We start from the raw sequence: 14,979 nt of genomic DNA on the forward strand, positions 1-14,979 counted from the left end.
ACACCATCAGTTTTTATTTTCCACTATGGCTGTTTTTGTGGCACTGTATTAAATGCTTTCAGAAATCCAAGTGCGTACATCCACCACTTCCCCTCTATCTACAGCATGTTACTTTTTTAAAGAACTCCAATAAACTGGTTGAGCATGATTTGTCTTTCATAAACCAAGTTTACTCAACCCAATTACAATGAATATTTAGAAATGGCCTGCCGTGACATTCTAATTAATAATGGCTCACATTTTGCCTCTGACACGTTAGCCTGGCTGATCTGTGGTTGTCTGTTTTCTGTCTCCATCCTTTTAAAAGGGATGTTGCATTCATTCATTTCCAAACTAATTGAATCTCATGTAGCCACTTCTTTCAAAACCCTAGGATGAAATCCATCAGGACTTGGGACCTATCAGATCATGGCTCCAATGATTTGCTCAGTACCACTTCCCTGGTGATTATACTTTTCTTGTATTTTACTCTGCCTTCCTTATCCTGATTTAAAGCTACTTATTTAGAGTCACTTGTATCTCTCACGTTCCAAAATACTGAACCAATCTCCTTGTATTTGGCTACAGATGGCATCCCATAATCCTCTTTTGTGGCTTCCTGCTGAATCTCTTAATATACACAGGGCAGCACAGTGGCTCAGTGGTTAGAACTGCTGCTTCACAGCACCAGGGCCCAGGTTCAATTCCAGCCTCCAGTGCCTATCTTTGTGGAATTTGAACATTCTCCCTGTCTATGCATGGCTTTCCTCTGGCTTTTGCCCACAGTCCAAAAATGTGCAGGTTAGGTAGAATGGCCACGCTAAATTGCCCACAGTGTCTACAGATATGCAGGCTAGTTGGGTTAGCCATGGAAAATGCAGGGATTTGCAGGGATACAGGCATGGGTCTGGGTGGGATGCTCTTCAGGGGGTCGATGTGGATTCAATGGGCCGAATGGCCTGCTACCACACTGTAAGGATTCTAAGATACTTCTACAATACATTCATGCCTTTACTGGCTCTGACAAGAGGGGAACTAGAGTCTACATAATTTGAGCAACTTTAACTCATTTTTGTTGAGGCTGCAACTTATATAGCACTTGGTGCAGAAAATGTAACGGTGTTAAATACAAGCTGGAATCCATAGCCTGTATAAGTCATCAAGTGGGCTCTTACAGTTGTTAGGTTCTTGTGGCACAGCAGTAGGCTACTCAGTCTAACAAGAAATAAGACAAAATTTGTCACGGTGCCACTCCAGATTAGAAACATTCCAAAGTTCTTTACGATAAATTAATTACTTCTGAAGTGTCGTTGCCTGTTAGCAAAACTGAGTTCATTGACACCAAGCCAGATATCACAAGTGCTGAGGGAATGATCCATTTTGGTCTCCTCTAGTGGTCCCCAACATTATAGAGACTAGTCTTCAGCCAATTCGATTCACTCCACGCAATATCAAGAGATGGTTAGAGGCACTGGCCACTGTTAATGGCCCTGACAACATTCTGGCAATAGTATTGAAGATTTGTGCTCCAGAACTTGCTGCTCCCCTAGCCATGCTCTTCCAGTACAGTTACAACACAGGCATCTGCCTAAAATGTGGAAAATTGTCCATGTATGTCCTACACACAAAATGCAGGACACCTCAGCCAATTACCACCCTTTCAATATACGCTCAATTATCAGTAAAATTATGGAGGGTGTCATCAACAGTGCTGTCAAGCAGCACCTACTCAGCAATAATTTCTTACTGACACCCAATTTAGTTTCCACCAGGGCCACTCAGTTTCTGACCTCATTACAGTCTTGGTTCAAACAAAGGGAGAGAACTGCATTCCAGAGGCAAGGCGAGAGAGACAGCCCTTGATATCAAGGTCATATTCGACCATGTGTGGCATCAAGAAGTCTGAGCAAAAAGCTTAAGTCAATGGATTGAGGACGAGCCCTCTACTGGTTGGAGCCATACCTGGCACATTGGAAGGTGGTTGTGGGGTTGCTACAGCGATTCAAAACATTTCCACAACCTCTTCACCTTTGTGTTCTGCCAAAATATAACACGCTTCTATGCAGTAAATTACAACTGTCATTTGCTTCATTATTTGAATTCAGGTATATTATCCTGCTCAGGTGTTCATTACATTTTTAACTTGAGACATCTGCAAACATTGAAACGTTGTCCTGTGTAACCACCTTCACACAAAACACAAACAGAAAATAGGAGTATGCCATTCAGCCTTTTGAACCTGCTTGACTATTCAATTAGATAACGACTGATCATCCAACTCAGTACTCTGTTCCCACATATCCTTGATCTCTTTAACCCGAAGAATTATATATAATTTCTCTATGAAAACATTCAACTGGCTCTGCACGCTGAGTGAAGAAATTTCTCCTGATCTGCATCTTAAATGATCCACATCCTTAGGCTGTGACCCCAGTTTTGGCCATAAATATACATTAAAAATAGTGGCCCTGAAATCATCACCTGACAGACACTGTCACATCCTTTCCTTCATTTGAAAGAACTCTCTGAAGGAACACTGCAACTCTCTGCATTCTGAGCCTTCAATTTTTTCACTGTCTTCTTAATCTCACAGGTTTCAATTTTCCAACCAGTTTCTTATACTTAAGCACTTTTGAAAATCCATGCAAAAATCAATCACATGACCCTCATCGACCGTTTCTGCTACTTCAAAGACCTCTGTTAAGTTTGTCAGACACTACGTGCTTAACAAATATGCATTATTGTCACTTATAAACCCACGGTTTTCCCAAGTGGCATTTTTCTCCCCCACCCCAAGTGTAGAGTCTCAAATGTTACCAAGTTTATCCTGTTCTCTTTATGTGAATAGGATTGTAATTTTTGCAACTGTCCAAGTCCCCAAGCACCACACTCACATCCAAAGATGATTACATGGTTGTAGTTAGAATCTCTGCAATTTTCACCCTTACTTTCCTCAGTCCTCCAGGATGCACCCCATTTAAAAAAGTGGGTTCTCTACTTGGATTGCTGCCAATGATTTAATTGTCCCCCTTTACATTTATCTCATCCAATTTCTCTATTACTTCCTTGTTTACTGGCAATGGCAGAATCATCCTCTGTTCTGAAAACAGATGCAAAGTGCTTATTTTACCTATGTCATGTCCCTAATGCATCTACAAAACAACTGTAGTTTTTTTTCCCCCCCTTAAAGCAACCATCTTACTTTTGATTAAGGGATAACATTTGTACATATTTATAAAAGATAATTTTTTTTTAAAAAATGTTATCACCCGGTCTTTTCCGATTTGCTCATTAGACCACTTACTTTTTAATTACTCCCTATGTTGCTTGATTGGTGAATCAGAAGGAAAGATTCATTTAAAACAGAATACAAAGTAAGACCATAGAACTCTTTAGGTGAATAAGACTAATCCATCTGTCCTTTATTTGACAAACAAAAAAAAATCCAATTAAAATCAGATTCAACTCATGGTTGATCTCATGTCATCCTTTCTGAAGTGGATAGTACATGATCTCTAAAGTGAAGTATTTCCATGTGGCATGCAAAAAGAATACATTAAGTTCCACTAAAATCAACTGCACCTGATCAGCACTCACCAATCCACTTAAGGCAAGAATCAATGATCATGTCATTACACTCAAGTTACAAGAAAACTTCCAAGGTCAAAGAAACCTCAACAATTGATTACTATTCAGGATCAGCTTTCTATGAAAGGCTTCTCTCAACAAGTTGCACTTATGTTGTTTTTTTTTGCAAATTTCTTACTCTCTAGGTCTTCCGTCATTAACAGGTTTAAATCTCCAGACCATCCTCGAGCTGACGGCAGGGAATTTTTTTTGCAATGATTTAGGATTTCATTGTACTCAAAACTTCTAAGAAGTGGTTGAAGCAACGGTCGAGACATTGTGATAATCTTTCACACTTCCTTCTAGAGTCTTGACGGTCTCAGCAGATTAGAAAATAGCAAATGGAATACCATTATTCAAAAATTGAGAGAGGCAGAAATCAGGTAAGTAGAGGTCAGTTAGCCTAATATGTGAGGGGAAAATTGCTGGAGTCAAATTATTAAACAGGCTATACCCAGATAATTAGAACTTATAATATGATCAAGCAAAGCCAACATAATTTTGCAAGGGCAACAGTCTTTATCTAACTCAGCCAAGTTTCTTTTTGCAGAAAGTAACCACCAAGGTGGATGGAGAAGAATCTACAGAGCTAGTGTTCTTGGATTTCCAGAACCATTTGATAAGGTGCGACATCAAAGGTTACCACACAAAAGCTCATGGTGTAAAGGGTAATGTATAAGCACACATAAAAGATTAGTTAGTTAACAGTACAAAAGAATAGGGATAAATGGATCTTTTTCAGGTTGATCAATTGTAACTACGCTAGTATTACAGAAGTTAATGCTGAGGGTTCAAATATTTACAATTCATTTTGGTGACTTGGATGTAGGGACAGAATAGACAAAATTACATCAAGATGGGTGAGACAGCAAGTTGTCAACATGAAGTGGAGCGTCTGCAAAGGATTACAGAAAAGTCAGTCAGCAAAAATTTTACAGATAGAATATGATGTGAGATTATGTGAACTTGTCCACTTTTGACAGGAAATTACCAGATTATTTTAGGTGGTGAGAGATGGAATCTGAGGTATAGGTGGATCTAGGCATCCTAATACATGAGTCACAAAATGATAGTTTGCAGGTACAGCAAATGATTAGAAAGACAAATAGAATGTTGACATTTACTGCAAGGGACATAGAACAAAATAGTGCATAAACTTTACTGCAGCAATGCAGGGCATAGTGAAACCATATCTGGAGTACTACGTACAACATTTGTCCCCTTATTTGAAAAACAAGGAGTTTGGAGAAGGTTCCCACAACTCATTCCTAGGAGGAAGGACTTATGAAGAAAAGCAACTTGCCAACTAGAGATCAGAAGAATGAGAAAGTATTGTAATGGAATATATGATTCTACGGGGACTTGACAGTGTAGGCTCTGAGAGAATGTTTCCCCTTGTAATAAAGGTTGGAACTAGGGGACACAATTTTAAAATTAAGAGGAGATAGTAGGAACTGCTGATGCTGGAGTCTGAGATAACAAGGTGTGGAGCTGGATGAACACAGCAGGCCAGGCAGCAGAGGAGCAGAAAAGCTGATGTTTCAGGTCTGGACCCTTCTTCTGAAGCTTTTAAGTCAGAAGCGAGGAGTCATTTTTCATTTTTCTCTCAGAGGGTTTAGTGCCTATACTGCTTTCTGGAGAAGAGAATTCTAGAGACTGAGTCATTTAATTTCTTCAAGCCAGAGTTAGACGGATTTTTGATAGACAAGGGAGGAAAGAGTTATGGGAGGCAGACAAAGAAGTGTTTTTGAAACCACAACCAGATCTTAATGGAATGCACAGTAGGTTTGAAATGCTAAATTACTTATTCATGTTAAGTTCTATGTTCCTTGACATCACATGCTGCTTTACAGATTCTTCAGTAGGGAAATGTAGCTTGCAATTAGTTTGCAAGAACAGCCCATCCACACTAAGTTAATTAATGAATAAATGAGTTATCAGATTTTGGAACAGTTGGTTGAGGAAGAATGCTGAACTGCTTTGGAAACAGCATTGTGGTATCATTTACAACACACCAAAAGGCAAGGCAGCATCAGTCCGAGGTGCTTCCTTTCAGATTAATCATTGAGAGATTGGAATCATTCATTGGACCAGTAATGGACTAGAATGGATTTTATGCTCAGGTTTATTGTCGGGTTAGAATGATGAATGATGCTAACTCAATCAACATGACAAGTGGACATCAGTGAGTATTCATGTTTAAGCATCCATAATAATTGAACGTCAAAAAGGGAAGGTAGCTCAGTTGTTGCATTTTCTCTGTCAAAAATGTCCAAAATTTAACAATTTAATAAGAGAACATTCTTGTGAAAGCACAAAAGGCTTGTGTGCAGTACCCCTGCCAGTGACATTATTCCATCTCATTTGTTTTACTAGCAGAGTATTTTGCAAAGACCTTTCCAAGTGTACAATGTGAACTTTTCAGGGACGTCAGGAGACACAGTCCTTTAATCATTGACTTGGGAGAGAAAGGAGTACAAAAGCTTTCAAGAAATACAATCTTGCACCTGTCACCAAATGGAATTGGCACAGCCAGTCAAAGAGGCTTTCTCCATTCTGGAGGAGATGATCTCTTCATGGCATACAATTCCTAGGTACTCAGTTCAAGTGGCTCACCTTTCTATGTGAGACTAATATAGAAAGTAGGTGCAGGACTAGGCCATTCAGCCCCTCTAGCCTGCTCCACAATTCAACATGATCAATGCTGATCAACCAAGTACCATGTTCTCACTTTCTCTCCGCATACTTTGATCATTTAGCCCCAAACTCTATATCTAATTCCTCCTTGTAAACATTCAGTATGTTAGCCTCAACCATTTTCTGCCACAGAATTTCAGACTCACCACTCTCTGGGTGAAGAAACTTCACCTCATCTCAATCCTAAATTGCCTACCCTGTATCCTTTGACTGTGATCCCTCATTTTAGACTCCCCCGTCATCGGTAATATTCTTCCTGTGTTTATCCTGTCTATTCCTGCTAAAATGTTATAGGTTTCTATGAGAATCCCCCCCATCATTCCTCTAAACTTCAACAAGGCATAACAAACCTATCTAGTCTCTCTTCATATATCAGTCCTACCATCTCAAGAATCAGTCTAGTAAATCTATCTTGCCCTCCCTCATTCATTCTTCAGATAAGGAGACAAAAATTGCACACAATACTCCAGATATGGTCTCACCAAGTACTTGTACCATTGCAACAAGACATCCCTAGTCCTGTACTCAAATCCGCTTTGCTACGAAGGCCAATATACCATTTGTCTTCTTCACTGCCTGCTGTCTGCTTATTTTCAGTGACTGCTGTGCAAGGAAGCCCAGGTCTGTGGCACCTGACCCTTTCCTAATCTCTTGCTATTCACATAATAACCTGCCTTCCTGTTTATGCGGCCAAAATAGGAAACATCACATTTGCCCGTATTATACTTCATCTGCCCATGCTCTTGCCCACTCAACATATAATTGTGTTCTCTCTACCTTGTTTTAAGAAAATAGGGTTACATTAGAGATATCTTCCAATCTATAAAAGGATCTATAGGATCTGTTCCGGAGTCTACAGAACCTTGAAAGATGACCACCAATATTTCCAGGGCAACTTCAAGTCCTCTGGAATGTAGATTATCTGGCCCTGTGGATTTATCTATCGTTAATTTCATCAATTTCCCAACACCATTTCCCTACCAACAGTGATTTCCTCTGTCCTCCTTTCCTGAAATCTAAACTGGTCCCAATTATCAGGTCTGCTACTTTTTTGGCCTGTTCATAAGCCCTTCCTTCAATTTAACACTATTGTAATTTCCCTTGTTAATCATAGTTGGGTTATCTTTTGTTTTTGTGCCAAACAGAAATATAAAATTGTTGCAGTTCCTCCACGCTCTCTTTAAAGTTTTTGCCACTGCCCATCCACCATCATCCCTTTAAGTAACATTCCCTAATTTATTATAATTAGCTTGCACTTCACATCACTGTTGTTTCCTTTAAAGATTCAAGGCCGTAGTCTCAGAATCAACGACAATACCTTCCATCTTAATGAAGAATTCTGTCATTTTATGGTCCCTCTTCCCCAAGGGGTCTCGCACAGCTATATTATTAATTATTCCTTTCTCATTACACAATACCGTCTAAGATGGCCTGTTCTCTAGCTGGTTCCTCAAAAGATCACTGTTGGCAATATATTAATTTGTGGATGAGCAGAGGTCTACAAGGTGGAGGAAGCTAGGGTCAAGTTCAGCTAGAGAGGATTACATGCAGGCAAGGAAGGAGCTCAAAAATGGTCTGAGGAGAGCCAGGAGGGGGCACGAGAAAGGCTTGGCAGAAGGAATCCGGGAAAACACAAAGGCATTTTACACTTACGTGAGGAATAAGAGAATGATCAAAGAAAGAGTAGGGCCGATCAGGGATAGCATAGGGAACTTGTGTGTGGAGCCTGAGGAGGTAGGGGAAGCCCTGAATGAGCTTTTTGCTTCTGTCTTTACGAAAGAAACGAACTTTGTTGTGAATGAAACCTTTGAAGAGCAGGTGTGCATGCTGGAATGGATAGAGATAGAGGAAGCTGATGTGCTGAAAATTTTGTCAAACATTAAGACTGACAAGTCGCCAGGCCCGGACCAGATTTGTCCTCGGCTGCTTTGGGAAGCGAGAAATGCAATTGCTTCGCCACTTGCGAAGATCTTTGCATCCTCGCTCTCCACTGGAGTCGTACCTGAGGACTGGAGAGAGCCAAATGTAATTCCTCTCTTCAAGAAAGGAAATAGGGAAATCCCCGGCAATTATAGACCGGTAAGTCTCACGTCTGTCGTCTGCAAGGTGTTAGAAAGGATTCTGAGGGATAAGATTTATGACCATCTGGAAGAGCATGGCTTGATCAAATACAGTCAACACGGCTTTGTGAGGGGTAGGTCATGCCTTACAAACCTTATCGAGTTTTTTGAGGATGTGACTAGAAAAGTTGATGAGGGTCGAGCTGTGGATGTGGTGTATATGGACTTCAGTAAGGCATTTGATAAGGTTCCCCATGGTAGGCTCATTCAGAAGGTCAGGAGGAATGGGATACAGGGGAACTTAGCTGCTTGGATACAGAATTGGCTGGCCAACAGAAGACAGCGAGTGGTAGTAGAAGGAAAATATTCTGCCTGGAAGTCAGTGGTGAGTGGAGTTCCACAGGGCTCTGTCCTTGGGCCTCTACTGTTTGTAATTTTTATTAATGACTTGGACGAGGGGATTGAAGGATGGGTCAGCAAGTTTGCAGACGACACAAAGGTCGGAGGTGTCGTTGACAGTGTAGAGGGCTGTTGTAGGCTGCAGCGGGACATTGACAGGATGCAGAGATGGGCTGAGAGGTGGCAGATGGAGTTCAACCTGGATAAATGCGAGGTGATGCATTTTGGAAGGTCGAATTTGAAAGCTGAGTACAGGATTAAGGATAGGATTCTTGGCAGCGTGGAGGAACAGAGGGATCTTGGTGTGCAGATACATAGATCCCTTAAAGTGTCCACCCAAGTGGACAGGGTTGTTAAGAAAGCATATGGTGTTTTGGCTTTCATTAACAGGGGGATAGAGTTTAAGAGTCATGAGATCTTGTTGCAGCTCTATAAAACTTTGGTTAGACCGCACTTGGAATACTGCGTCCAGTTCTGGTTGCCCTATTGTAGGAAAGATGTGGATGCTTTGGAGAGGGTTCAGAGGAGGTTTACCAGGATGCTGCCTGGACTGGAGGGCTTATCTTATGAAGAGAGGTTGACTGAGCTCGGTCTCTTTTCATTGGAGAAAAGGAGGAGGAGAGGGGACCTAATTGAGGTATACAAGATAATGAGAGGCATAGATAGAGTTGATAGCCAGAGACTATTTCCCAGGGCAGAAATGGCTAGTACAAGGGGTCATAGTTTTAAGCTGGTTGGTGGAAAGTATAGAGGGGATGTCAGAGGCAGGTTCTTTACGCAGAGAGTTGTGAGAGCATGGAATGCGTTGCCAGCAGCAGTTGTGGAAGCAAGGTCATTGGGGTCATTTAAGAGACTGCTGGACATGTATATGGTCACAGAAATTTGAGGGTGCATACATGAGGATCAATGGTCGGCACAACATTGTGGGCTGAAGGGCCTGTTCTGTGCTGTACTGTTCTATGTTCTATGTTCTATTATCTTAAAATAACTTTACAACAGGACTCAACTACGGAAGAAACCCCAAAGATTACCCTTGCTGGCTTAGAGGTACACAATCCAATTATAATATATGCGTGAACTCAGAGAAGTCGCATTAAGTTTCTGATAATTCTTATGTCAAGCCTTATGTCATCTAAAAATTTCCTGCATCTTGAATCATTTGCAACACCATTACAAAGCACAAATAGCAACCATAGGGTCACATCCAAGCACAGAAAAGAAAACTTAATTTGTCCTCTTCCTCAAACTGAAATGGGGCTGCACTCCTACATTCGGCACATACTTAATGGACAAAAGCACTCATTCAGTTCTATAATGACACTGAATCTAAATGTTTGAAAGGTGTTCCATAAGCGTGCTGCACCAGAGTGAAACTAAAATACACATCATGTTAATACTCTATTCAAATTCACAATAATCTCCATCACTTCAGTTAAGTTTACTGAAGGCATTTCACTTTGATCTCCAGGATTGTACATTGGTCCCATGTTTTACTATGAAGACCACTTGAAATCACTGCTGTCGGTGTTACAAAATTCAACCTACTTGCTAGTAACATCCTTGAGATGTTTCTTATGACTGTAAATCGTTGGGGTTTACAAAGATAACAAGGTTTCCCAAAGAGTTTACACTGTTAATGCTGCATTTGATTATTTTTTAGAAAGATAATTTTAATTTACCTTTTTAAAAGGCACATGCAGAATATCACTGAACTTTTTACAAAATATTAATCAACTGGCAGAACTCCAGGATGTTACTCGAGGGAAAGTTTGAGTTACAGAATATAGCTGTGATGTTCTGTTGCTAACCTGGTCTGTAAAGCTTAGGAAAATCCTGGTAACCGCAGCTCCTCATTAACTGTTGAGATGACTCAGAACCAGTATGAAGTGGAATTTTAAAAGGAGTAAAAGGTTTATAATGCTGGCTCCCATCTGCTACAATGGAAAAACTAATCTTCAAATGTAGTGGAAGTAAACATCATCTTACATATGGATGGCCTTCTACGGCAGACTTGTATATCAAGTAACAAATTCCAACCGTCAATCTGCAACTAAAATTTGGACTTGCAGGTACCCCTGTTTGTTAAATTAAAAGGACAGATTGGTTTATCATATCTCACTTCTACAAGGCCACAAGAGGAGACAGAGGCTGCATTAAGCTCATATAAACAATTCAGCCACCCCACCCAAGCCAATATTTATCGTCCAACCTTTAATATCCAGGAACTAAATGGTTTGTTAGGCAATTCCAGAGGTCAGTCAAGAGACAATCATATTGCTTTCAGGCTGGAGTCATATCTGAGCAAGACCAGATAAGGATGGCAGGTTTCTTACCTCAAAAATATTAGTGAACCATAGAGGTACTTAAAACTGATAATGAGTACACAGTCATCCTTAAACTAGCACATTTAATTCCAATTTTTTTAAAATTCAAATTTCACCATCTGCCACGGTGGGATTTGACGCCATGTCCACAGAACATTCATCTAGGATTTCGAATTACTTGTCTGGTGATGTCACTACACCACATCCTCCCCAAACCTGACAATGAACAAGTCTGTATTAAGGTTGGTTAATTTGCCAAGCTGGTTGGTAACATCCTCAGTTCAGCCTCCAATGAAGCATCGGGGTGTTTTCCTGCTTGGATTTTAAATGCCGGGGTCAGTTGAAATGGGTTGCCTCACTTCCGATTTTCCTTCATAGTGAAATGTATATGGAGTCGAGTTCAATGTGTTTATAATAGCATGCTTCGTGGAGTGCCATGCTTCCAGGAATTCACGTGCTTGTCTGTGCCTAGCCTGTCCCTGGATCTTGGTGTTGTCCCAGTCGAAGTCGTGGTTCTCCTTGTCCGTGTGGATTGAGATGAGTGAGTATTGGCGTTATTCCAGGAAGCTACCAATCAAGACTGGACAACCTGACATGGAACGAGCCATTAACATCAGCCAACAGACCACAGCAGCCAAGAAAAGACAGACCCTGCAAGACAAGCTAGCCGCACTTACCCACAAAAACGACAACAAGAGAATTGACACGACCAACACTCACTCATCTCAATCCACATGGACAAGGATTACCACGACTTCAACTGGGACAACAAGATGATCCTGGGACAGGCTAGGCAGAGACAAGCACGTGAATTCCTGGAAGCATGGCACTCCACGAAGCATGCTATTAATAAACACATGGAACTCGACTCCATATACACTCCACTACTAAGGAAAGCCAGAAGTGAGACAATCCATCTCAACAGACCCCAGAGCTTAAAACCCAGGCGGGAAAACACACCAACGCTTCATCGGAGGCTGCACAGAGGATGTTACCAAGCATGGTAACGAAAACATCTGTGAAACAACAAACCAGCCTCGGTGAGCCAACCAACGTCAACACCCACAACCAGAGCTACAGATCTACTCCAAAACCTTAAGAGTCTGTATTAGTGGAGGAAATGACAAAACAGAATGCTGCCAGTTACATGATCAAGTCAGATTTTTCAAGCGCCCAAATTATCCTTTCATTTAGAGATTAATGCTATCCTGGAGTAATCAATCTACATTAAAGCTTTTCAAGTTTCTTCTACGGTTTTGTAAGTTCCTCTCATGTGCCTTCAAATTCCAGCCACTCATCTGAGCGTAGAAGACTTCTCACCAGCCAGCCTACCTTTAATTGATACTACACTGCAATACTTACTTACCAATGCCTTGCCAGCACCTTCCCTTTCTATATGGTTTCCAAAACTACCTTTCCTACTACCCAAGCTTATTGCTGGTCAAAGTTCTAACGTGTCTTCCGGCATGTGAGAAACACAATAGAAATGCACGTTAGGATAGCTCTGGTTTCATGCTAATCTTTGTCCCATTAAGATTTTGTCTGAGTACCACTGATATAAAAACCACATAAAAACAAATAAAGCCTAAGAGACACTGACCTAGTTTCTGATATCAAACTTCAAACTAAATCTGTAAATATACAAAACTGAAATATAGTACAGGCATCCTCAGGAGCTGCAGTGAACCAACAGTGCTTAAAATGGTTTACAGAATATGTAGATCACTTAATTCTCTGATGACATTCTGTTTCAATTTTCCACCCTCAATATCCTTCAGAAGACATGTAGCCTGTGGTTATTCCAGCACGTACATTTCACTCTCTGCATAACTATCCAATAGATTTCCGCCAGCTCTCAAAAAGCATGCCAGAAGCTCCGTAGAATTCTTTTACTCCCAGAGATAAATGACTTCCTCCATCCAAAGTACTGGCACAAATCTCAGAAACAAAGTACATTACGTCAGTCTGAATGTGGGATGAAACACTGCAGCCAGAAATATTTCACTTACCAATACATTGGTAGTCTTACAACATATTTTTGTTAAATTAAAACAATAAGTAGATTTTAAGATTAACCATCTTTTTCCTACCCCCATCATTTGTTTGTGTTTTCTTCAATTCCACTTTCTTAAAGCTGGAATTAATAGCGAGCAAACATTTAATATTCCTTATTAGCTTTTCTGAATCTCTTGCTCTCTGTTTAATTTTGTTAATATTGAATATACCATAAACCTTTAAATTCATGTGAACAAAGGGTTATGCATTTTAACTAATTTAGTAGAAAATTATCTCAGTCGAAATAAAACTGAGGCTGTACTGTATACTTTTCGGAACAGAAATTACTGTAGGCCTTCAGACTTCAGTGGAATTCAGTAAAAAAAAAGTAACACCCACATTTAATTTCTCACTGTAAATACTCAAGACTCCGAGGGTTTTGTAAGGGGTATTTCCTGAAATTTAGCAAAATGTAGTTTGCAACTACAACCAGTATTTACAACTTGAACACTGACGGTTGATACGATTGTCAATGACACATTACTATTCAATTCCAAATATAAACACTTGTTTTGCTTTTGCAAATAGATAGATAAACCTGACAGATGTTAATTTACCAAATTCAAAAGTATACATCTTATTGTGCTTCAATGAATTTAATATCCTTCTGGCTAAAAGCAAACTTTTTTTAACCACAACCTTCAATCTCATTAATATACAATATCGAGGAAGGGTCCCAGTTTGAAATGTCAACTTTCTTGCTCCACACGGTTATCTCGGACTTCAGCATCTGCAGTTGTTACTACCTCCTAGTTTTCAACATCACTGCTTTTCATGTTGTTTAGTCCCCAGTAATCCAATGAAAAGGCACTACCAGTTTAATCTGTGCATCTTCAAATTCTTCTCCCTCGGGGAATAATGTTGGTAATATTTTACAGGTGCGTGTCATTTAGGTCAGACGCCCCAAGTTGGTTGCTCAGTCTGTGCTTAGTTGGTGGCAATATATCAATTCAATGTTGAGTCATAGCTCACATCTGCAACTGAAACATAACTAAAAATCTAAACTGGCATGCCAGTAAATTACTGAGGAAGTGCTGCACTTATACAGGCTTCACCTTTCAGGTGAGTTAGTAAGCTGAGGCCCCTTCTGCACTTTCTGACAGGCAGATAAAGATCCTAAGGCACCACTGAATAGTGCAGTGGGTAAGTTTTCCCCAGGTTTATCTGTAAGGGCAACACCATCACTTGACTGTCTGGTCATTATCACACACTGTAGGTTATGGAAGCTAGAAGCACTCAAGTTGTCACTGTTATAATGTAGAAACCATGCAAGACAAAGATTCAAAAGAAAACTTCATTTGATGAATACTTTTTGCAATGTACTGAAGTTGACAAGGCCTCTTTAGAAATGGAACTCCTTTATTCCTTAACAAAATGCATCACACTGGAGCTCGACCATGTACTCCTAAATTTAATTCCCATCCAGTCACATCTGCTTCAACTAGCAGCCCCAAAACCTGCCCAAATGACATCACCACAGTTAAATCCCCTGCTAACACTGGATCTGAGCTTACACACTGTTGCCAGCTCTCTTTTGGCTCAGTCATGGAAACAAAAAGAACCCAGGGATAAAAATGAGGCAGAGGGAAAGAAGAAAAATTCTTATGAAACAATAACTGTAATACAGAACAAGTGATAATTTTAGTTTGTATTTCATAATTTTTGAATTCATCCAGAGACCACTTTGGCACAGATTATTAATGTAAGCTGTCTGCATCTTCACATGATCACATAGAAGAATGCCATTGGCATTACCAGATACAAAGAACGATTTGGGATTTCTCCCCACAGTTACATGCCATGGTTCTATAACTATCGCAAACTATAGTTTAAAGTGC

General features: G+C 40.3%; 1 protein-coding gene across 4 annotated transcripts in view; it reads right to left on the reverse strand.

Moving 5' to 3' along the window:
- Positions 1-14,979, reverse strand: part of LOC125453846 (ras-associated and pleckstrin homology domains-containing protein 1) — a 199,186-nt gene that overhangs the window by 124,343 nt on the left and 59,864 nt on the right. The gene's annotated exons all lie outside the window — the stretch shown is intronic.

Source organism: Stegostoma tigrinum, chromosome 7 (genome assembly GCF_030684315.1).
Source record: "Stegostoma tigrinum isolate sSteTig4 chromosome 7, sSteTig4.hap1, whole genome shotgun sequence".
NCBI classification, from domain to species: domain Eukaryota; kingdom Metazoa; phylum Chordata; class Chondrichthyes; order Orectolobiformes; family Stegostomatidae; genus Stegostoma; species Stegostoma tigrinum.